The sequence below is a fragment of the Labeo rohita genome, chromosome 25, assembly GCF_022985175.1.
Source record: "Labeo rohita strain BAU-BD-2019 chromosome 25, IGBB_LRoh.1.0, whole genome shotgun sequence".
In the NCBI taxonomy this organism is placed as follows: Eukaryota; Metazoa; Chordata; class Actinopteri; order Cypriniformes; family Cyprinidae; genus Labeo; species Labeo rohita.
Window position 1 is genome coordinate 17,366,555 of NC_066893.1, and position 23,577 is coordinate 17,390,131.

Here is a 23,577-nt window from a genome sequence, read left to right on the forward strand (position 1 = left end):
GAGACTCGAGAAGCATTGATTTTTTCAAACTTTTAGTGAGATATGCAGGATATAATTTAAGTGGAGAAGGTCAGAGTGCAGAAACAATTCAGGCCTTGAAACTTCTGTTCAGTAATAAACAGCAGATATATTTTAAGCTGCCTCTCTTATTTTTCAGATTTCAAAGAAATTGTGGGCGGGGCTTAAAGGGATAGTTCACTCAAAAAGACAATTCTGTCATTAATTACTCACTCTCACGTCCAGTGATAGGAATAATGGCGTTATAAATAAACAGTGTTATTAACAATGTAATTTTTTTCAGTAATGAGTAATCAAACGAATTGCTGTTTCCCCGTTACAACGGCGTTACAGTTACTGGCAATAAAATGCGGCGTTAATATAATTTATTATAATGTTATAATTTTATTTTTCAATTCATCTGAATGGATGCGCAGCATACCTGTATTTGACGAACCAAAACTCTAGTGTGAAGGCACACGACTAGCCGTTGCTTTGTCTCACACACACGCAAAGTTACAGAACGAGAGAGTCTTATATACCATGCAGAGTGGATGCGTTTCATGCAAACAATATTCTTAGTTGTATGTTCCTCTCAAAATAACGGAGTTCCTTTGGAATTCTTCAACTTTTAAGAAATGCCGGTTTCTCCGGTAGTACACTCTTAAAAATAAAGGTGTTTCTGTATGCCATAGAAGAACCTTTTTTTGACTAAATGGTTTCTTAAAGAACCTTTAACATCTGAAGAACTTATCTGTTTCACAAAAGATTCTTTGTTGGGAAAGGAGGTTCTTCGAATTATAAGAAGGTAAGAAAGATGGTTCTTTAAAGAACCTTTGACTGAATGGTTCTTTGTGGAAACAAAAGTGTTTTTTCTATGGCATCACTGTGAAGAACCTTTTAAAGCACCTTTGTAGGCAGAGTGTAGGCGGAAGTAATATGCAAACTGTAATCTCTTTGGCTGGCGCTCACCTGTTATCATCCCTGTTCTGATTTCAGCAAATCAGTTTGAGCAAACGCAGACAACGGGATTAAAATATATGAACCCAGCAGCTCATTAATCCTTAGTGTGTTTTATATTGTTATTAGTAGTAGAATTCGTACTAGTTTTGTTATCAGTATAATTTTTATGTTTTTTCCCCTGTTTTATATAAACAATTACAAACAATATCTTAAGCACCACCACCAGTCCTAAATTCAGTCAACATGACAAGTTCTAATTGCTAAAGTTTAATGCTAAATGATCATAATGTAATAATGTAATATATATTAGATATTTAATATTAGTCTGGTGAGTAAACTAAACATTTAATTCCTTATATTAAAATTGTATTCATTCAACATATTTAATATTAGCGGAATCTAAGTTATTTGACGTATTAGAATTTTTTTTAAAAAAAGCAACACAGTAGTTTCTTTCCTTGGTAATTTGTTACTTTTATAATGATGTAACTCAGTTACTAACTCAGGTTGCGTTTACACTAGTGCGTTTTTGTTTTAAAACGCATAACTTTTGCTACGGTTACGCCCGTCGTTTACACTACTCCGGTGTTTTCAACCCTCGAAAATGGAGACTTTTGAAAACGCTGCAAACCCTGTTTTAGTTTGAAAACTCCGGGGCTGCGTTTCAGTGTAAATGGACCAAAACGGAGACTTTTGAAAATGATGGCTTGGCTGCCCACATCCGATCTTGTAAACAAAAACATGCTCGTTATACTCATAGATTTCTACAGGTAGATGCCTCATTCGACTGCTCCAAGCACGTAGACACGTCCACCATAGGGCATCTACCTGTACATATCTATGGTTGTGCCTGCGTAAATGTTCATGTGACATGCGTTTTCAGTTGTGTAGTGTAGACGGAGATCGTTTCTAAAATGCAGAAAAAACGCTAATGTAGACGAGGATCGTTTTCATTTTAAAACGGCACTAGTGTAAACATGGCCTCAGTTACTATTTGTGAGAAGTAACTAGTAACTATAACTAATTACTTTTTTAAAGTAACATTCCCAACACTGCTCATGTCATTCCAAGCCAATAAGACCTTTGCTCATCTTCAGAGCACAAATTGAGATATTTTCGATGAAATCCAAGTGCTTTCTGACCCTGCATAGACAGCAACGCCACTACCACGTTTAAGGCCTGGAAAGGTAGTAAGAACATCGTTATAATAGTCCATGTGACATCAGTGGTTCAACCATAATATTATGAAGCTATGAGAATACTTTTTGTGTGCAAAGAAAACAAAAATAACAACTTTATTCAGCAATTTCTTCTCTTCTTCCTTAAACCGATTTTCAGGGGCTTTTTAATCCTTATGGAAGCATTAACCAAATAAAAACACAGTGTTCTGCCCATTTATGTAAATGTATATTAACAGGATCTGTGAATTGAAATAAGTTCTGAACAGTAATGGCTGTTATCTACAAAAACAAATCAACATCAAATAGCTGTAGTCAAATAGCAAGTACAGTAGTTGTAAATAATGCACACGATTTGGAGTTTTGGGAACGTTTGCTTCAAGTTCAATTTATTCAGTCAGCAGCACTCTCTAAGGTGCACTAAACTAAATAGGCCTTTAATAAAACAACAAAGAAGTTAGATATAAAAAAAAAAAACACTATGCTCTAACATTTTATATCTTTATTTTTTTGGACAGGTTAATTTTTCATGCTAGTTAGCGTATTATTAGAGGTTGCCCACTGGACAAAGTAAAAAGTGCCCAAACCCAAGTCCCTAAATAGGCCAACCCCTAAGTATGAGCAGTAGTAATAGTGATACTTACTTTAAACACTCTGAAATAAATTAATCTTTCAGCGATCTGATGAATTATTGATGTTTCATGCAACATAGCACATGTTGTCAGAGCCTGACCAGAAATGAACTGAAATCTGAATCATAAACGTGCCGGATGTTACCAGCTTTCTTTATACGCCCTAGTAGACTCAGCATCATCCTGTGAGAATATTACTCACTGTTTAATGAACACACCGTCGTCACTTTCTGGCTTGTCTGCCTAACCAAGCATAATTTTTAGACACTTGTCTGGTTTTAAATGTCTCCGCTTTTGTTGATCTTATTTGGTTCCTTATCCTGAGAAATCGATAGGATGTGGGGAGAAATAAACATGTATCGATCAGAGAAGGGAAGTTGGATGCAAGGGTGGGATTAGAGCAGACCCCCTCTCTATCAGTCTGAGAATGTACCTCTAAATGGACTAACACACACACACACACTCTGATGGTGATGCCAGAGCCGCTTATTCCATCCGATTCCGCATCAGATTTGAAGATTAAAGACTCATCTGGGATTTATCCGCACAGAGACTTTTACCAGTTTTTTTTTTAAAGTTGGAGCAGAGTGCAAGTGCAGAGCAGTTAAAGGCCATGACAGGTCACCAGACAGATGTTGGATTTTCGAAAGCCAATCATGATTGTTTGAGCTTTAGCCTAATATTTGCCATGTTTTCCAATTAAAAATGACAGGCACAGGCAAACATAAAATGGGTTGGAAAAACAATCCAACTCTATTCATATGGACAAAACGCCTGGCAAAATCCTAATCTAGTTTATATATCAGTACTTCTGATATTGTTGTTGGTTTGGTTTTGAATTGGACAAGAGGCACTTGGACTGTGTTTGTGCATTATAGACAGATTTCATAGACTCTTTTTGCATGCTAAATCATTGTGTTAGCAGGTGGTAACAAGTGACTTTGTAACAAGTGAGTCATGGAAATAGTGATTCAGCTGATTTGTTCAAAAACACTTAAACATGGATGAGTCATTCAATCTTTCATTCAACTGATTCTTTAAAAAAGTTTCAGGAAAAAAGAATGCATGAATAAGTCAATGAATTATTCACTTGACTGATTCTTTCTGAAAAACACTCATTCCTACAGGACCACAGCAAGCAATAGTTTTATGGATGAGTGAGTGAAATTTTCATTCAGCTAATTCATTCTGAAACTTTATGAATGCATCACTTATTCACTCAACTGTTTCGTTCAAAACCAATGATTTATTCAAGAACAAAACAAGTGACTGTCTTTTTGGATAACATTGATTAGTCATGGAATAAAACATGTTTTTTTATGAATGAGCTGCTGAATTATTCACTCAACTGATTCATTTAAAAACACCAATCCATTCAAAGCCACTGATTCATTCAGGAATCAAAAATGCGACAGTCTTTATGGATGAGTCATTGAATCTTTCATTCAACTGATTCTTTAAAAAAAATCAGGAACAAAAAAATGTATAAATGAGACAATGAAGTATTCACTCGACTGATTCTTAAAAAAAAAAAAAAAAAAAAAAAAAAAACGCTAATTTGTATGCACAGCAAGCAATAGTTTTACAGATGAATGAGTGAAATTTTCATTCAGCTAATTCATTCTGAAACATTATGAATGAGTCACTTAATCATTCACAATTTCATTCAAGAAGAAAAAAAAAAAAATAGTCTCTTTGGATGAGTCCCTGAATCTTTCTTTCAACCAGTTTTTCAAAAAAAAAAATTAAGAACTAAACATGTAATTGTTTATGTAAAGTAATTAATTATTGACTCAAGTGATTCATTCATAAACACTAATTAGTTCAAGAACAAAGTTAAGTGACAGCCTAATGGATGAGTGATTCATTTTTTAACTCAACCACTTTGTTTAAAATCACTGATTCAATCAGTAATCAAACAGGTAGCTGTTTTTACTAGTAAGTCACTTAATTATTCACTCAACTGTTTAGTTCAAAAGGACTCATTCATACAGGAATAAAGATAGTGACAGGCTATATAGAAGAGTCACTGAATCTTTCACTCAACTGTTTTTTTTTTCCAAAAACACTGATTAATCCTAGAATAAAAACTATTTTAAAGCTATTTTATCAGTGAGTCACTGAATTATTCACTCAGCTGGTTCATTTAAAAACATAAATCCATTCAAAAACAAAACAAGTGAAAAGTCTTTTTGGATGAGTCACTGAATCTTTTCAGTCAACAGATTTTTTTCAAAAATACTCATTCATTCAGTAACAAAACATGTAACTGTCTGTATAAATGAGTCAATGAATTATTCACTCAACTGGTTTATTTAAAAACACTAATTGCTTCAGAAACAAAGCAAGTGATAATCTAATAGATGAATGATTACATTTATAACTCATCCAGTTTGTCCTAAATATATTTTTTTAAATGAGTCACTTAATTGTTCACTCAACTCTTTAGTTCATTAATTCAGGAATAAAACAAGTGACAGGCTTTATATATGAGTCACTGAATCTTTCATTCAGCTGTTTTTCTCCTAAAACACTCATTATTCCTGTAATAAAACATCTGTTTTTATGAATGATTCAGTAACTCATCCGTAAAGACTGTCACATGTTTGATTCCTGAACGAATCAGTGTTTTTGAATAAAAACATTTATTGTAATTTTTTTCTGATAATGTAAGTCTATATTTTATAGTGTATCATATTTAGACAATTTGTGAATATTTACAATGAAAATACAGTTATTCATTTTAGTAAAATAATTCACATTAATATTGTTTTAATAAAACAAATAATACTAATATTATAATACAAAAATAGTGATTTTAACCTTTGATTTTACAGTGAAAAGCAGTAAAAGCATGTTCCCTTGCTTTTAACAATGTCAAATTTTGATCATATTTTATTCTTTTTTATATTTATGTATTATTTCTAAATGGATTTATTTATTTTTCAAGTTATGTAAGTTATGTATGTTACACTTTTTATAATTTAGACAATTTTTGAGTCACTGAATTATTCACTTAACTGATTAATTTAAAAACAAGATTCCATTTAAAAACACATATTCGTTCAGAAATCAAACATGTGACAGTTAAAAAAAATTCAGGAACAGAAAATGTATGAAAGAGTCAATAATTTATTCACTTGACTGACTCTTAAAAAACAACAACAACAACAACACTCATTCGTACAGGACTAGAGCAAGTAACAGACTTTTTGTTGAGTCAGTGAATCTTTCATTCACATGATTTTTTCAAAAACATTGATTCGTTCAGGAATAAAAAAAAATTTAGCTCTCTAATTAATTATTCGATCCAAAACACGTATTCATTCAGCAACATGACAGTCTTTGCAGATGAGTCACTGAATTATTCACTGAACTGATTCATTTGGAAACACCAATCCATTCAAAAACACTTATTCATTCAGAAATGGAATAAAAGACTGTTATTTGATAAGTCACTGAATCTTTTATTTAACAGATTCACTCAAAAATGCATATCATATGCTAACGCACAAAGGTGAGTAAATGATGACAGAATTTTCATGTTCGAGTGAACTTTCCCTTTAGCACTCTGATCATTTGCACTTAGCATCACAGCGAAAAGAAAATGTGGAATCGTCCGTTCCTACATCCCTAACCCCACAGCATGAAGTACAGCTAATATCCAGCACCCTCCTCCCTCCTCCTTCCCACCAGCCACGTCCCAATCAGCCCAGCCAAGCGATTTATCATCCTCACCTGCGGCCGCTCCATTTATCATCCTTAGATCGCATCTCCAACGGACAGGAAATGTTTATTTTCGCTCATTACAGTCACCACCATTCCCCTTCCACCAACGCCGACTCAACCCCCCAACCCTTATGTGATACCTGGGCCCGTCTGATCTCATTGCATGTACCCCTGTCTCATGCAGACCATGCACCGCTGCCCTCAGCCATCAACCCCTCACAGCCTCCAGCACCACTCCATTTGCATTTAAATGGCCAAAAATACACATTTCACAGCCTGTTATTGGATTACACTCCCCCTCCCCTGATATCTCCTATTAGCAACCGGAAAGGTTAAATGGCTAATATTGTCAAGTCACACCAGGACTCGTAATAAAATTGATGCGATGCTGCACAAATTCATATGGAGGGGGTTCGAGGGAATTACCTTCCATTTTATACACCAGCGGCATCCCAATTATTCTGTCAGACCTGCGGTGATAGCAAATAACACCCACTTTTCATACAAGTTAACTCACCCGGGCGAGACTGCATTAGACTTGAATTATGAGGATCCAATAGGGATTTGTTTGCAATCTTGCATAAAACCCTTCATCCTGGAGAATATGATCATGAGCAGAGTATTATTACAGTGACTGCTACAAGCTACCCTTGATTGCACACCATGTAGTGCAGACGGTAAACAACCATCTCCAACCACCGATAAGGGCACTTGAACCTCTTTCACACTTTGCTTCATTCAAGATAAATCATTACAATCTTTCGCGCAGGGAAAGGACCGTTTGCTGGCACCAAACATCCCACTTTTTCCCCACAAGCTGCGTGGCATTGAAAATCTCATTTGGAACCAAATCCATTCACAATTCTTATTTTTTATTTCTTAGTTAATGTCAGTGTGTGTGAGCCCGTTCTGTTCTGACTCGATGTGAGTAAACAGCTCGATAACTTCACGGTTGTACATTTTCACTGCTCGTATGTCGGTCCGCTGTGTTTTTCTGGCCTCTAATTACTAGACTTGCTTCGGCTGGGATGAACCAAAGCCTCTTTTAGAGCCCGTCTCCCCCGTATTTTGTTGAAAACTGAACCTCTGCCTCCGCTTTCCCTGCTGACAAATCAATCCAACCCTTTTCTTTATTGCAGCAGGCCAGAGACGAGCTATCGACTGCCTCCTTCGGTTTTGTGGATTGTAATGTACTTCAGTATTAGGGAATAAAGCATGTACACATGCTACAGTAAAACTGTCAATTGTGAAGTTACTTTACCATGTTAAATAGCCTATATTGTCCTTATAAAATGCGACACCAGCAGGTAAAGTTACGTGAAAGGGAGGTAATGCCTCTATCGTGATATGATTGGATAGGACTGGTTATGCTCGGCTGTGATTGGTTCATGAAATAAGTCCCGCCTCTTGAATTTGTGCTTGTTCCTCGATCGCAAATTAGTCTGAATGAACAAGATAATGGCATTAATGGGAAGAATACTTATAAAGTAAGTAAACAACGTGCACACTTAGATATATAACCACTTTGTTATGTCAAAATAAGACTTGAAATAGCCTGAAAGCATAATCTGTGGGAGTTTTTAGTGAGTAATCATCTTGGCGAACTTTAAAGTAAATCTCCATGTCTGTGACCAATATTTACCAAGCTTAGATGACTAATGATCCAAAAATTCAAAAATACATAAAAGTTAACTGTTAAAAAGAATAGCTGAACATAAGTTCACAAATAAATAGTTGAAATTGTTACTGCTAGAGGTGCTCCATCAGGGTTTTTTTTAAGGCCGATCACCAATCGCGATCACAGGAAGCTGTATCTGCCGATCCGATCACCGATATCGATCTTTTTAAAGCCTTCTATTAATCATGTAGAATTATTTATAGAGATACTCCACTTATTCAGGGTTCTGCTGCCCTTATTTACATTTAAATCTTAATTACAAGCAGTCCTGTTGATAATAAACAACTTTGTTTTCCTACCTCCACGATCTATTATTGCCTCATCTAAAAGTGCTCTTTTCCTTTAAACCTAGCCAAAAACCCATATGTGTTTACTGTGAAACACAGTAGACTTTAATGATATGCATTTATTGTGTAATAATGACATTTTCATGTCAATCCTTGTTCAAATTTACCGCAAACACTGTGCTGTCACTTTAATTCTGCGCGTGCAGCACAGACTCCATGCGTAAACGATCTCTACACGGCTGCAGATACACCGCTCACATAAGTTTTTCAAATTACTTTATAAGTTATTTAATGAAGAAATATGAATTGTACCTCACGTTCAGCATTATAATTGTTTTACCCGCACCGAAAAGAGACTGAGACGGTGCTGTTGCATGTCGTACCAAACCTCTCACGGCAGGCGCGTCATCAGCTTTAGATCGGTTTATGAGATCGGCCTTTTTAGAGACCGCCAATCAAACATCCCCAAGCGATTATCGGCCGATAGTGATCGGTAGCCGATCAATCAGAGCACCCCTAGTTACTGCCTTCCGTTATTATTTTGGAATAATGGCTTATATAATAATGTAATTTAGAATAATGTAAAATGCTTAAAAACACTAACTTTATAAGATTCATAGGCTACTTGACTTTAATAAATAGAATATTAATTACATTTCTCTTTCCTTTTCTGATAATGTTTATTTAACCAAGAAAATGTGACATTTGTGGACTTTAAAACATTTTTAACCTTTGATTTTAGAGTGAAAAGCAATAGAATCACGTTCCCTTGCTTTTAGCAATGTCATATTTTGATCATATTTTAATCTTTTTTATATTTGTGTGTTACGTTCGGTTACTTATAAATATATTTATATATATTACAAGTTATATTACAAGATATATTACAGATATAGATATATATATAGATATATATTATATATAGATATATATAGATATAGATATAGATATATATTAAGATATATATATTACAAGTTATGTATGTTACACATTTTGTAATTTGGCCAATTTTTGCAGTGAATCATAGCTCATCTGCAAGTTTGTCCTATAAATTTCACAGTAGGCTTATTTTTATGTGGGTGGATATTGAAATTACTTTCCAAAAATTCTCCAAATTAACATTCTTTTTATTTATTTATTTATTTATTTGTGCTAGGAAAGCAAAACTCTCTCAAAAGTGGAAAAACATCCTTAATGATATCAGAAATTTGAAATGTTTTTTAAAACTAATTTCTCATATGAAGCCTTGAGTGGCTGGTAATTTGTAGTATACGCACGCAAACGGTGTGTGTAGGCGCATTCATGCGAGCGTGTGTCCGTTCCCACTGGAATATATCTGATGAGATCGTGTGAGATTAAATTGTCTGAAGCCTCTGCACCTGAAACTAAAGTGATTCACACTACATGGCAGAGAGCCCAAGAGACAGTTAGATTTATATGACAATAACACAAAAAGCAAGCACTCCACTCTTCTTGCATAAACACAAGACGGAAAAAAAATGGAAGACGGAAACGCGAGGATGCATTTATCATGGGCTACAAAACCTACAGGGTCACTTATATTTCAGAGAACTACTAATTAGATGTGCTGAATGCTGGATGAATTCTTGGTAGTCCTTAAAAAGTTTGCGGAGCCATTATCTATTCATCTATATGATTTTTGCAAGGCCATGTTTGTAGGAATTTATGCACAATTTTAAAACACGTCAGTGTTTTTGACACCCTAAACACCTTTGGCTCAATTACTTGCTCCGAAGTGACAAATATGAGCTTTTTTATTTCCGTACTTTTAGATTTTTTTCAGACGCACAGTATTACAGTGAGTTATGCATTCAATTAAACTCAGCCGGACCTGAAAACCTTGAATATTTTATGCATTTGTTAGATACGCGTCCGTTACTGTGACAGAAAACGCAGTAGGCCATTGTATAAACCATTTGATGGTTAGCTTCCTTTGACATTAGCTTGTATTATGCAAGAGCGCTCTTTATTAAACATTCATGCTTACACATCAATCTCAAAGGTGGAGCGAAACCCTTTTATTTTGTGCGAGCAGCAAAGGAAACACATTAAATAAATTGCCACAGGAAACATCCGAGCACCAAAAAAACCATTTGACATTATAGCAGATGAAAACCGGCAGAGTAAAAATGCTGACGTAGAACGAACGGACCTAAAAAGCAAAGCTGACCCTTGCTAAGGCCACCGCTGAATTAAATTTGATATTTCTCAACAGGGGAGAGCTTTGACTGGCAGATAAATTAAACAAAATGACATGTGTTACCCAACTGCAGTCACATTTTATGCGAGCAAACGCAAACTACGTTTGCCTCAGGTTAGATATCAGAGCATGATTATTTCAAAGTATTTTGAAAGCCTGCTCCTAAACTTCAGTTTGAATACTTTGTGCCATAAGTGTTCGTTCCGTCTGATATTTTGATAGCGCAGTCAAAGCTTGTGAGGTAAAGAATGCTATTTTTGCATAATTGCATCTATTGAGTGGTCGGCGTGCTGTAATACACGACTGATGAAGGGGGTGAGAACCAGCTGCCAGCTGTGGCGTAATAAAACCCTTTTATGCCTCACGCTGATTGCTGTGCTATGGAGGTAGGGTTTATGACCACCGAGCTGATTTCCGCCACCAGAATAGCCTTTTTCGCTAAGATCTAGACTGTTTGAATGCTGAGGACATACGGATACAGATTCAATGTTTGTGTAATAATATATTGTCCAAGATGCCTTCAACTGGTGGGTTTAATAGGTGTACTCGAGCTGAACTGTACTTGGCTTCCACCGACAGGTGAGATCTGCTGATTTCAGATGGGAGAGGAGTAAAGAGTCACTTTCTGCTTCCTGCAGTGATGCTCACTCAACGTTTGCATACTTTATTTGTCGAATACACAGACTTACAGACATTTTCATGAAGCAGCTCAAACACTTTTCTGTCAATAATTTATTTACAGTTTAAAGGGGACTTAAAAGTTATTCTTTAGGGTTGTTTTGGTGAATGTCCCTTTAAATGCTAATGAAGTCTGCTCACCCCGCCCCTCTCTTTCGTGAGAGAGTGTAAACTTTAGCTGCATTTAGCGGCAGTGTTGCCAAGTCTGTGATTTTCCCACGGAATTGGGCTACTTTAACACTTTTGCCGCAGGTTGTTTTTGATGTCTGATGGTTGAATCGATCCCAATAACATTATATTTAGCCCCTGAAATGCGAAAACAAAACAAAAAAAAAATGTGTCTTTTATCCCACAAAATGCAATTTTTTTTTTTTTTAATTTATTTTGAGTAGCAATTGGGAGGGTTTTGTTGTGAAAACCTGGCAACCCTGTTTAGCAGTGGAACTTGCTAACTACCACGTTTGTGACAGAAAATTACTGTGTGCGACTCTGAAAAAATATTTAGGAACACCAGTGTGACTGACCCGATCAGCATATTTGTGTTTGCGCTGAAGGAAGCTTCAAAAGTTTCTATGTGATTTTGCAAAGTTGAGTAATGTATCACAGACATATCTCACAAATCCTTTTATAAACAAAATGTAGAGTGAAAATAAGAGATTCATTGTGAAGTGTAGAGAGCTTTGTGGATTATAACTTTATGAGATCGCTGTGATATAAGATGAGTGACAGCTTTTTAATGTTTTTTTTTTAAGTGATATTAATGGGTTTGAGAGATGAAATGGAGAATGAAGAGATGACAGGAAAGTACTGGGAGGAGAAAGTGGAGCAGGATCAGCAAACAACCTCAAGGTGGGATTCGTGACATATCTCACGAATCCTTTCATAAACAAAGATAGAGAGAGTGAAAATAAGCGATTCATTGTGCAGTGTTGAGAGCTTTGTTGATTATAACTTTGTGAGATTACTATGAACTAAGATGAGTGACAGCTTTTTTTTTTAAAGTTATATTAATGGGCTTTTTACACTTTTATTGTGAGAGGACAGTGGAGAGCTGACAGGAAAGAACTGTGAGGAGAGAGTGGAGCAGGATCAGGAAACGACCTCAAGGCGGGATTCGAACTCGGGTCACTGTGAGCGCATTTGCGCTTATGTCGACTATGGGTGCCAACAGCTTTTAATGATTTTTAAGGGAGTTTGTAAATGAGTTATTGATTTAATACAACCGTTATATAAACAAGAAGTTAACATTAAGTGACTTACATTGTCTGACTAGAACCCCACGGCCTGATTTTGCTCTATTTCGTCATCAAAAATAGTTTGAAACAAGTCACAGCTTAGCCGCTGCGCATCTCTATTTAAACACAGCGGTGTTTTGTTTATAAATGAACATGTGTTTTCCTATTCATGAAGGCAGTCACTTGCTTCATTCCTGAATTAATCAGACATTTGAACAAATCAAATGAATGAATGATTCAGTAATTAAATCAGTGACTTTCTGCCATCTACTAGCAGCATAAAGTATCTTATCAGTTGTTAAAGCATTTTAGATTTTAAACATTAAGTTTAACATGAAGTTATCAATTTGATTGCACTCATACCACCTCTGAGCCTCATTAAATATATGAAAATACACGTACAAGCCACTTTTGTGTTCTTCTGTGCCACCTTACAAATTAATTTTGTTAAAACTGGTTTCGTTTGATTGGTAACTTATTCTTATTCTACTCGTTCTTATTCAGTTGTTTGAACTAGAAGTTTTAAAAAGTACTTTTAAAACATACTTTTAATAAAGTTAGAAAAATGCCATTACAAAGGTTTCTAAATAAAATAAATCTTGTTGACCTCAAACTAAAGAACAGTAATGTAAACATCTACAGTTTGTGAAAGTTTCAAACATATCCCATTAGCTAAGTTTGATTGTTACCTTAAAATAGAAACATTGACCAATATATTGGCAGAAACTAAACTTACCATGGTACATTTTTAGGGGCACATCCTTGTGTGCAATGAATCTGTAAGTTGATGATCTTTTGACAAACTTTTCTAATGTTCACTATAGTATCCCTTGCGGCAAAACCGAGAACTACTTTTATTTAGCTGCAGCATAAAGATGTTTGTGCAAGTGTGTTTACACTTTACTTACATAAAGCTTATTCCCATTATAAAACCTGACACATTTTGGAAAGAATATAGGCTTGTGTGTTCTGTTTTATATCTCCAAAAAAGAAAAAATGAGGATTATTTGTCATAATTAGAGGCCTGAATGTTACCGTCACTTTATTGTCAAAGATGAACTGGGTGCTGCATGATACGTTTCTCTGAAAATACACTTGCTCTTACTCTAATGACGCTGATTACTCGCCAAACTTTTTTTTTTTGAAATGGGGACATTAAGTATAGTCATGAATCTTGTTCTTTCCCCCAAATGGGAGCGACGTCAGGGGCAGCGCAGGATTAATGGTCATTCCTCCTGCCTTCTCCTTTTTCTTCAGGGCCGGGGTTTCTATTCACCCACAGGCTAATGCAAATTAATATCCACTCTCCCAGAAAATGAGTCCTGCGGAGCTGGGCTCTCTCGGCCCCGACAGATGCCGAAAAGAAGTTGCGGAGCACAAACACTTCATTAACTATTTCTTCCCGCATTAATGGAAATAAAAAGCCGTGGAACCTTGCCGCAGACTGGATGGTGGTAATCAGTTTTCCGCTTGATTGTTTGTTTGCAGAAGAGGAAGTCAACCACCCATGGGTCCTCGTTAGTGGTTCGGTTAGTGCGACGTGTATATATGTTCAATTCGAGTAGTCGTCCTTGATAAGATTCGCTTTCACTTATTCATTCGGGCTACCAGTGTGTAAAATGACAAATGACTAAGTTTCAGAGCACTTTTGACCCTGACAAGGTTAAACGTCTGCATTGATTGCTAGCTTTAGAGGGCAACTTTCATCAATGTCATACTGTACATGTAAGTACAGCACCTTCAGAAGACTGTTCTCATGCACAGCTTTTTAAGTCCAGATGCGACTCAATAAAGTGGGACGATTAAAGCTGTCTCGTCTATGTAAATTAGATATTTTGTCCTAACCAGCTGCGAAAAGGACGTTTTGTTGACGGTTTGGTTGATTTGAAACTCAATGATTCATTTGTGTCACTTAAAATATATGGCTTGAAAAAGTAAAGAAGTAAAATAAAACTGCATTTTTTTGAAAAAAGTGTCTCTGATTTAAATTTTAGGTAACACTTTACAATTAGGGTTATTAGTTAACATTTCTTAACTACGTTAGTTAACATGAACTAGGAATAAAGAATGAACAGCATTTATTAATCTTAGTTTATATTAATTTCAGCAATTACTAATGCATTATTAAAAATCTCAAGTGCCTTTTAACATTAGTTAATGCACTGTGAACATGAACAAACAATAAACGACTTTATTTTCATTAACATTAACATAGATTAATAAATAGCGTAATAAATGTGTTTGTTCATGTTAGTTAATACATTAACTAATGTTAACAAATGACACCTTATTGTAAAGTGTTACCAAATTTCGTTTGATTCATTTTGAATTTATTTTCATAATTTTTTAAATGATGGTTCATAAAATAAATAAAAAGGTCAAATAAAAAGTAGCCTTTTTAAAATATATTTAATATTAATTATAAAATCAAGATTAATTTCTTGGCAAAGTCAGATCTGAGCAACTTTAAAAGAGCAGGATGTCTGAAAACACCTTATTTATAACAAAAAAAAAATATTTTAATAGTCTTATTGATTTAAACTTGGAAGTAGCAAAAATGAGTTGGTTTCATTTTTAATTAATTTTGATTCATTTTTAAAAGGTTGGTTTTTAAAATTAATACATATAAAAGTAAAATAAAAAGTTGCTTTTTTGAAAACATATTTAATATTAATGAAATATTCAAGATGATTTTGCTGGCAAAGTCAGATTTAAGCAACTTTAAAAGAGCAGGATATCTGAAAACACATTATTCATAAAACAATAATTTAATAGTCTCTCTGATTTAAACTTAAGTAGCAAAAATGGTGAGTTTGTTTGATTTTGAAATCATTTAGATTTATTTTTAAAAGGTTGGTTCTTAAAATTAATATATATGAAAGTAAAATAAAAGGTTGCTTTTTTAATATTAATGGTATGTTAAGTATGATTTTGCTGGTAGTGTAAAATTTAAGCAGCTTCAAATGAATAGGATGTCTGAAAACTCATTACTTATAAAACAGTATGTTCTGAAAGTATCTCTGATTAAAACGTAGCAAAAATGGCAAGTTTAATTTTGAATCAGTTCAGGCCTAGTACACACGTACAGTACACTGGTATTTTTATAAACAGAGTTTTAAAAAAAAATCTCTTCCACGTGAAAACGCAAAAACGCGCTATGAAGCGCTGTCAAGAGCATGCCAAACCAACAGGTGGTGACATATCTTTAGTGGTGTGTTCACACCGCACACGAAAGTGAATCTGGCATTGTGTTGTGCAAATTTTCTGCTTGAGTTGAAATTTTGAGGCTCTATTCGCGTCTTTGTAATATACTTGTGCTTGCGCTTTTTTTTTTAGTATTCATCATCCCTTTTTGTCAAAATGCTTGCTACAGATGCGAAAATGCAGAAAATCGAACCTGACCCAAATTTTTTTTATAACAGACGAACGTTTCAGAGAACGTTTAAATACGTTTGAGATCGTATTTATTTTTTAATGTGAAAAATTACAGACGAGAATTTTGGACTTTGGACTTTTTGTGCAAAGACCTTAAGGCTGGACGATTAATTTAAAAGTCATTGAAACCAAAATTTAAAACCTCTAAACAGATGTAATTTTCCCATGACGGTTATTTTGTTTTTTAATCCTGTTAAAACTTTCCAATTAAAACCATACTACTGTGTGTGTAGTCGGCACTATACAGGCGTGTATGACTGTTGCATTCGCATCTTTTGCAGCGTCTCGCACATAAGTGGCGTGCCATGTCAGGTTAATAAAGTAATAAACCCTGTGAAGCCATGGTTTACAGTGAATTTATAACAGCTAGGGGGCGTTAAAAATTCCCCCTAAGCTGTTATAAATTCACTGTAAACCACAGCTTCACGAGGCTTATTGCTTTTATAAAACGGTTATTCCATATACATAGTAAGGTTTTACAAAATAAAGCAGAGCAAATAAAGGGTAATAATATTAATAAAAATATTATTGTTCCGCCAAACAATGTAGTCCCTCAGAAACGGTTGTGGTTGCAACAAAGTGGTTGCCGAGCAACAAAGTAAACAAAGGTGTATGTTTGTAGAGTAATTTACAATAGCTGCGAACGGGGCTCAACCAATCAAAATCAAGGACCGGAACTATCTGTTTTATAACAGAATTTACACATTTAAATGCAGTGCTGCTCATCAATGTCAGTTCCAAAACGCGTTTAGCAAACAATGGATCACGCATTTCGTGTCATTTGTGTTCCCCCGACACAAATTCACCTCTATTCACATCTTTGTATGTAATCTACTCGTATGAATAATTAAATTTGCTTTTGGTGTGAACACACCATAACTGTAAAGCAAAGGTCATTGCACACTTTTTTTTTTACAAAAAAATTTGCTATGGATGCGAAAACACAGAAAATTGAACCTGACCCAATTTTTTTGGACGGGCGAACGTTTCGGAGGCAGTGTGTAAATGTGAATGACACAACGTGAGGTCATATGTATTTTTTTAACGTGAAAATTTTGAACGAGAATTTCGGACTCCTAACCGATATAATTTTCCTATGTCGGTTATTTAGATTTTTTAAAATACTTTCCTATTAAAAAGAGCAGTGTCTCACACATAAGCGGTGTGTTTAAGACGCCGTGTCAGGTTAATAATTTTGCCATTTTTTGGTTTCGATGACTTTGCGATTAATTGTCCAGCCTTAAGGTCTTTGCACACTAAGTCAGAAATTCTCATCCGAAATTTTCGCACATTAAAAAATTAATTCAGCGTCAATCACGTTTACACACTACGTTCGAAACATTTGTCCGTCATTAAAAACAGTGAATTTATAACAGCTAAGGGGGAATTTATAGCATCCCTTAGCTGTTATAAATTCACTGTAAACCACGGCTTCTTGGGGATTATTGCTTTTATAAAACGGTTAATCCTTATACGTAATAAAACTAAGCAAATAAAGTGTAATAATATTAAGGAGAAGTTCGCTTTCAGAACAAAAATTTACAGATAATTTACTCACCCTCTTGTCATCCAACATGTTCATGTCTTTCTCTCTTCAGTCGTAAAGAAATTATGTTTTTTGAGGAAAACATTTCAAGATTTCTCTCTATATTAATGGATTTCTATGGTGCCTCCTAGTTTGAACTTCCAAAATACAGTTTAAATGCAGCTTTAAAGACCTTCACAAGCCAAAATCTGTGGCTTTTAAAGACACTCCGTTGTTATTTTGTTTATGTTTTTACACACTCATTGCGTCGAGCTGTTTGTAGCTGAATGTATAAATGCAATATCACACTTGTAGACGTCAGATATGGCTGTATACTGGCACACCGAATCTCATGCCGATATACAGCCATGTCTGATGTCTGCTTGTGTGATATTGCTTATACATATATATATATATATATATATATAGATATATATATACATACATATGCCACCCATTTATTCTGTCTGTCATCCTGCTTTTTGCTCTTGATGGTTGTTAGTTGAAATTTCACTCTGGCATGCATTAACCGGGGCCAGGCTTCCTATGCTCGCGGTTTTCAGAAAGTCGCACAGATGGAGTCTCGCCTCGAGTGGATTTGTCACATTATCTGCAATTAGACATTCTGACCAACATGCCCTGCGGGCTCAGTCCAATGCCCATGATACAGTTTGTTAGCAGTAGTTTTGGGACAAGGACGGTTCTGCACAATATGATGCATGCTTGACAAATTAAAAGTGTGTTGTGCAGTCTGATTTCCATAAAAATGATTCTTCAGATGGCAGGAGACTGTAAAGACACAGAGAACTAAAGCGTTCCAACCTCCCAGTGTGCATCCCTGTGTCTCAAGAGACTAAAAGGTGTAAACACATCACAGCACAACTTCACGTCTGTCATTTCCTAACCTTGAACCACTTAGATGATCTCATATGTGGTTTATAAATACAGTACTGTCTCTTAAAGCATCTCTATTTTGATGCTGCTTTCTGCAAACTCCGCTGGACTTCCAAAGATAGAGAAATCGATGGGGGGAGCGGGGTAAAATGTGGCACTTTTGTCTTGTCCTTTAAGTGCAAAGAAATGAAACATGACTAATACTGCTAAATATAAAGCTGTCATGTCAAGGGGTTAGTTGAATCACTGGGGAATATATAAAAATATGATTAAAAAAAACAGTCACATAACGCACAGTCTTATCAGAAAGTCATTTTACGCATGTCATTTGTCATAAATAAATTAATAAATAAATAAATGATTAGCCCATGAGTTTGCTAGCAGTATCTAATTTGAGATAATAAACACTTTCACATGTATTATTTAAAATTTATTTAATACTGATTTTTATTTAAGTTATTTAATATCTTCAATAATTATTTAACCAACTTTTAGTCAACTAATTTGCAGTAATGCACAGTCTTATTTTAAAGTCATATTTTATGTAATAAATAAATAAATAAAATAAAAGTTTGCCATCGGCATGCTCTGTTATAATTAATATATTTATTTATTATTATATTTATTTAATATATAATTATTTATATATTAAATTATAAATAATAATAAAATCTAATATTAAAAAAATCTAAAAAATAAAAAAGCTAAAAATAATCAATAAAATAATTCAATTATAAAAGTCAGGTTATCCAATTTTAAAATTAATATTATTAAAATATTTTATAAATAATAAAATGTGAGTCAAAAAGTTGAAACCAAATAAAGCAAAAAATAATAAAACAATACAAAATTAATAATATAAATAATAAGACAATATGTATTTATTTATTTTGGAATTAACAATTTAATTAAAAAAGAATCTAATCAAAATAAAAGTCATAATACACAAAACCTAAAGTTTTCACTATTTATTAATTTTTTGTTTTAATTAGTTTTAGTAGGATCTATAATTTAAACTTAAGTAGCAAAAATGCTGTTAGAGAAAGTTTGATTCATTTTATAAATCAGTTCAATTGTATAAATATAATTATTTATACATAGGTCAGGACATCCAATTTAAAAATAAATATTATTAAAATATGTTATGAATAATAAAAAGAGTTGTCAAAAAGTTGAAACCAAATAAAACAAAAATAATACAAAATAATACAAAAATTAATAATAATACAAATAATAAAAATATGTATTTATTAAAAATGATTTAAGTATTATAAATATGAATAAAATTTCAAATAGTTATTAAAAATAGTAAAAAATTCAATTAAAATTTTCAATAAAAATTAAATTAAAATTAAATTAAAATAATTCTATTCAAATTTTATTCACTACTACTACGATTTAATAACTTCAGTAATTCATAACTAATCTTTAGCCAAATAATTTGCACAGTTTGCATGGTTTTGTACACTCATGCATGATATATATTTTTAGAACTGGCTAAATTAGCTTTGACATTTAGTCTCATTCCAACTCGTTTTATCAAGCAATTTCACATTGGCACGATTTATCAAGCATATGACACCGTGGCATATTCCCTTCTCATTTTAATGACCCCTTTCCTCTTGTCAAACAGGAACGATAGAGGCAGCGGCACAATTTCCTGTTGTGAGGGGCTAAAAATACCTCCGACTTGCTGATCTAGATGGATTCAGTCAAAAAAAAAATAACAGCGCAGCTCAAAAGGACAAGGCTAGTAGCCGGTGAGCGTGCGTTTATATGAATAATACTACATGCGTACGTGTGTGTGTGTGTGTGTGTTTGCACGAGGATGTGCATATGAATGCATCTGTCTCTTTTCACAGGTGTGAACATAATGCGAAAGACCCAGGGAGTCGACAGAGAGCCCGTTCTAATGAAAATACTGTTAAAGCCCAGTGCCGAACGGAGTTATAGGAGAGCTGTTTGTTAGAGCACTTCTCCCAGCTTTTCTCATTTGGTGAGCTTCAAATTAGATTCAGTCTGTTACCGCCATCAGTTTTCAGCAGTCCGTCTACCTTCTTTACTCTCTGCATTCTAATTTGATTCTCTTTCATTCGCCATTCATTTTCCTCCCCCTCTCTCTCTTATTCACTCACTCTCTCTTAAACTCCTCGACATCTCTGTCTTAGCAGTCCAATTTCATTCCAATCAGCCTTGTACTGTCCAGAAAAAAATGAGCCAAAAAGAACAATGGAAGGCATTGTTAATCCAAGTAAGCTAGTGATATTGGATACCACATTAAAGCTGAAATACCTGCTTTAGAAACTGAAGTAAACAGATTGCACTTGCTTTTCCTAATGCTGTCGCACTTGGGCTGAAATATTTCCAAATTAAACATTAAAGGAGAAGTCCAATTCCAGAACAATAATTCACAAATAATTTACTCACCCCCTTGTCATCCAAGATGTTCATGGCTTTTTGTCTTCAGTTGGGAAGAAATTATTGTTTTTTGAGGAAAACATTTCAGGATTCTTCTCCATATAACGGACTTCATTGGTGCCCCGATTTTGAACTTCCAAAATACAGTTTAAATGCAGCTTCAAAGGGCTCTAAATGATCCCAGCCGAGGAAGAAGGATCTTATCTAGCGAAACGATCAATCATTTTTTTTTCATAAATTAAATTTTTTATACTTTTTAAGCACAGGCTCTGGGATGCGCGTTCACGACGCTATGTACTATTGAATCACATCGAAAGGTCACGCGGGACGTAGGCAGAACTACAGACCCAGTGTTTACAATGCGAATGCGCAAAGACTAAGAAAGTGCAAGTAAGTTTGTAAACTCTGTTTACAAACAAAAAGGTACAACGTTGTCCTCCTCTCAAGTCGTAGGAGAAAATAAGAAGATCAACTCAGTCGATGAACTTGCATGTGATTCGTAGTAGTGATGGGAAGTTCGGATCCTTTTACCGACTCGATCTTTGAGACTCGTTCAGCAAAATGAACGAATCTTTTTTTGAGTCATTTTCGTTCATTTTAGCAAAATATAATTAAAATGTTACGCGTTACTTCCCTAATACATGTACTGTTTACACAAACGTTGATCACACTACAAACAAGACAAAACTACAATGCTATGAGAAACAGAAAAGATTCATTCATTGTTTACTGGGATCTTTAGTCTTTGATTAGCTCACCTCACTTCTTATTTGACATGTTTTCGGGTTTGAGTTGAGACTCGAAAAACCCGAAGACTTGAAACAAGTGAACTAATTCCAGTAAAGAACCTAATAGGATGTTGCGCAAATGAACGAATCACTTCACGAGACGACTCGTTCTTCCCGAGTCACATTAAAGATTTGTTCAAAATGAAAGAATCGTTCAAGAAAGAGCCATTATTAATTCGTGGCATCGTGGACACGCATCCCAGAGCCTACACAAGCTTTTGTGCTTAAAAAGTATATACATTTTTATTTTTAGAAAAAAATGACTGATCGTTTCGCTAGATAAGACCCTTCTTCCTTGGCTGGGATCGTTTAGAGCCCTTTGAAGCTGCATTTAAACTACATTTTGGAAGTTCAAAATCGGGGCACCAATGAAGTCCATTATATGCAGAAAAATCATTAAATGTTTTCCTCAAAAACCATAATTTCTTCACGAGAAGACGGAAAGACATGAACATCTTGGATGACAAGGGGGTGAGTCAATTATTTGTAAATTGTTGTTCTGGAAGTGGACTTCTCCTTTAATTGCAAGAAGGGAGTAAGACACTAATAAGCCAGTATTGCCCATATCGCTTCATTTACTTGTAAATAAGGGCTGCTTCTTGCTAGGCCTAGATGATATATTGAATATTAATGGTATATTCAGAATGGTTTTGCTTGATATCCAATTTAGTTTCCTAAAGATCATCCCTACTTGCAAATATGTATACTTTCTTGATATACACTATGAAAATGTAATTAAAAAAGTCTTATTGCATTTAAAAAGGAAGAAGTCTGATACAGCACACTGTTAAAGTAATAAAATAATAATTCATAGCTAAGTTATAATAAAAAGTACAATAATCAATTCAAATAATTAAATAATAAATAAAAAGATTTACAATTTAATAAAAGATAATGAAATTAAAAGAATACACAATCCTAAAGTTTTATTCTATTTATTATTTTTTATTTAAAATAGTTTCAATAGCATCTATAATTTAAACTCCAGTAGTCAATTGTATAATTATACAAAAAATGTATATAATTATAATTATAATTTTATATATATATATATATATATATATATATATATATATATATAAAGAGGTCAAAAAAGAGGTTTTTATGAATAATAAAATGTGAGTCAAAAAGTTGAAACCAAATAAAACAAAAATAATAAAATAATACAAAATTAATAATAATATAAATAAAAAAAAAATATTTATTTATTTTTAAGTTTACAATTTAATAAATTTAAAAAATAATCAAAAAAAATAATCAAATCAAAATAAAAGTCATAATACACAATGTAAAGTTTTTTGCCATTTATAATTTCTTTGTTTTTATTAGTTTCAGTAGGATCTCTAATTTAAACTTAAGCAGCAAAAATGGTGTTAGAGAAAGTTTGATTCATTTTATGAATCAGTTCAGTTGTATAAATATAATTATCTTGTAGCCCTTGTAACTCCAAAATACATGATAATACAGTGATAAGTGAGTCAAAAAACTGCAACCAAATAAAATAAAAAAATAAATTAAATGTAAAATAAAAATATAAAAATGATATAAATAATACATATAATTATTTTATGTTTCATGTTTCAAAAATGGCAGTCCATCCAATTTTTCATTCGAGAAAATGATTATATAAAAAATAATAAATACAAATATTTCATGTTTTTCAAGTTTCATTTATTTCTTTATTTGTTTGTGTGTATGTGAATCAGTTTAAAGCATTTGTTTCAGTAAATCAAAACTCCATCACCACTCAAAAATGATTTGAAATTATAGTTCATAAAATACCAAACAGCCTTTTTACAAGTTTGACTCATTTTGAATCAGTGCAAATTCAGATTCAGAATGAACAATTATGATTCCGGTTCTGTCTTAATCAGTGTGTTTTAAACTCTAAAATACACCTTATTCAAAGATCCACTGTA

The 23,577-nt window shown here is 33.8% G+C and overlaps 1 long non-coding RNA gene across 1 annotated transcript in view; it reads left to right on the forward strand.

The window, feature by feature from the left end:
* LOC127157142 (uncharacterized) overlaps positions 1–20,449 on the forward strand; it is a 54,081-nt gene extending 33,632 nt beyond the window's left edge. Inside the window, exons 4-5 of the long non-coding RNA XR_007825834.1 lie at positions 20,086–20,212; positions 20,315–20,449. This is a non-coding gene — a long non-coding RNA (uncharacterized LOC127157142). The remainder of the gene's footprint in view (positions 1–20,085; positions 20,213–20,314) is intronic.
* The last annotated feature ends 3,128 nt before the right edge of the window (positions 20,450–23,577 follow it).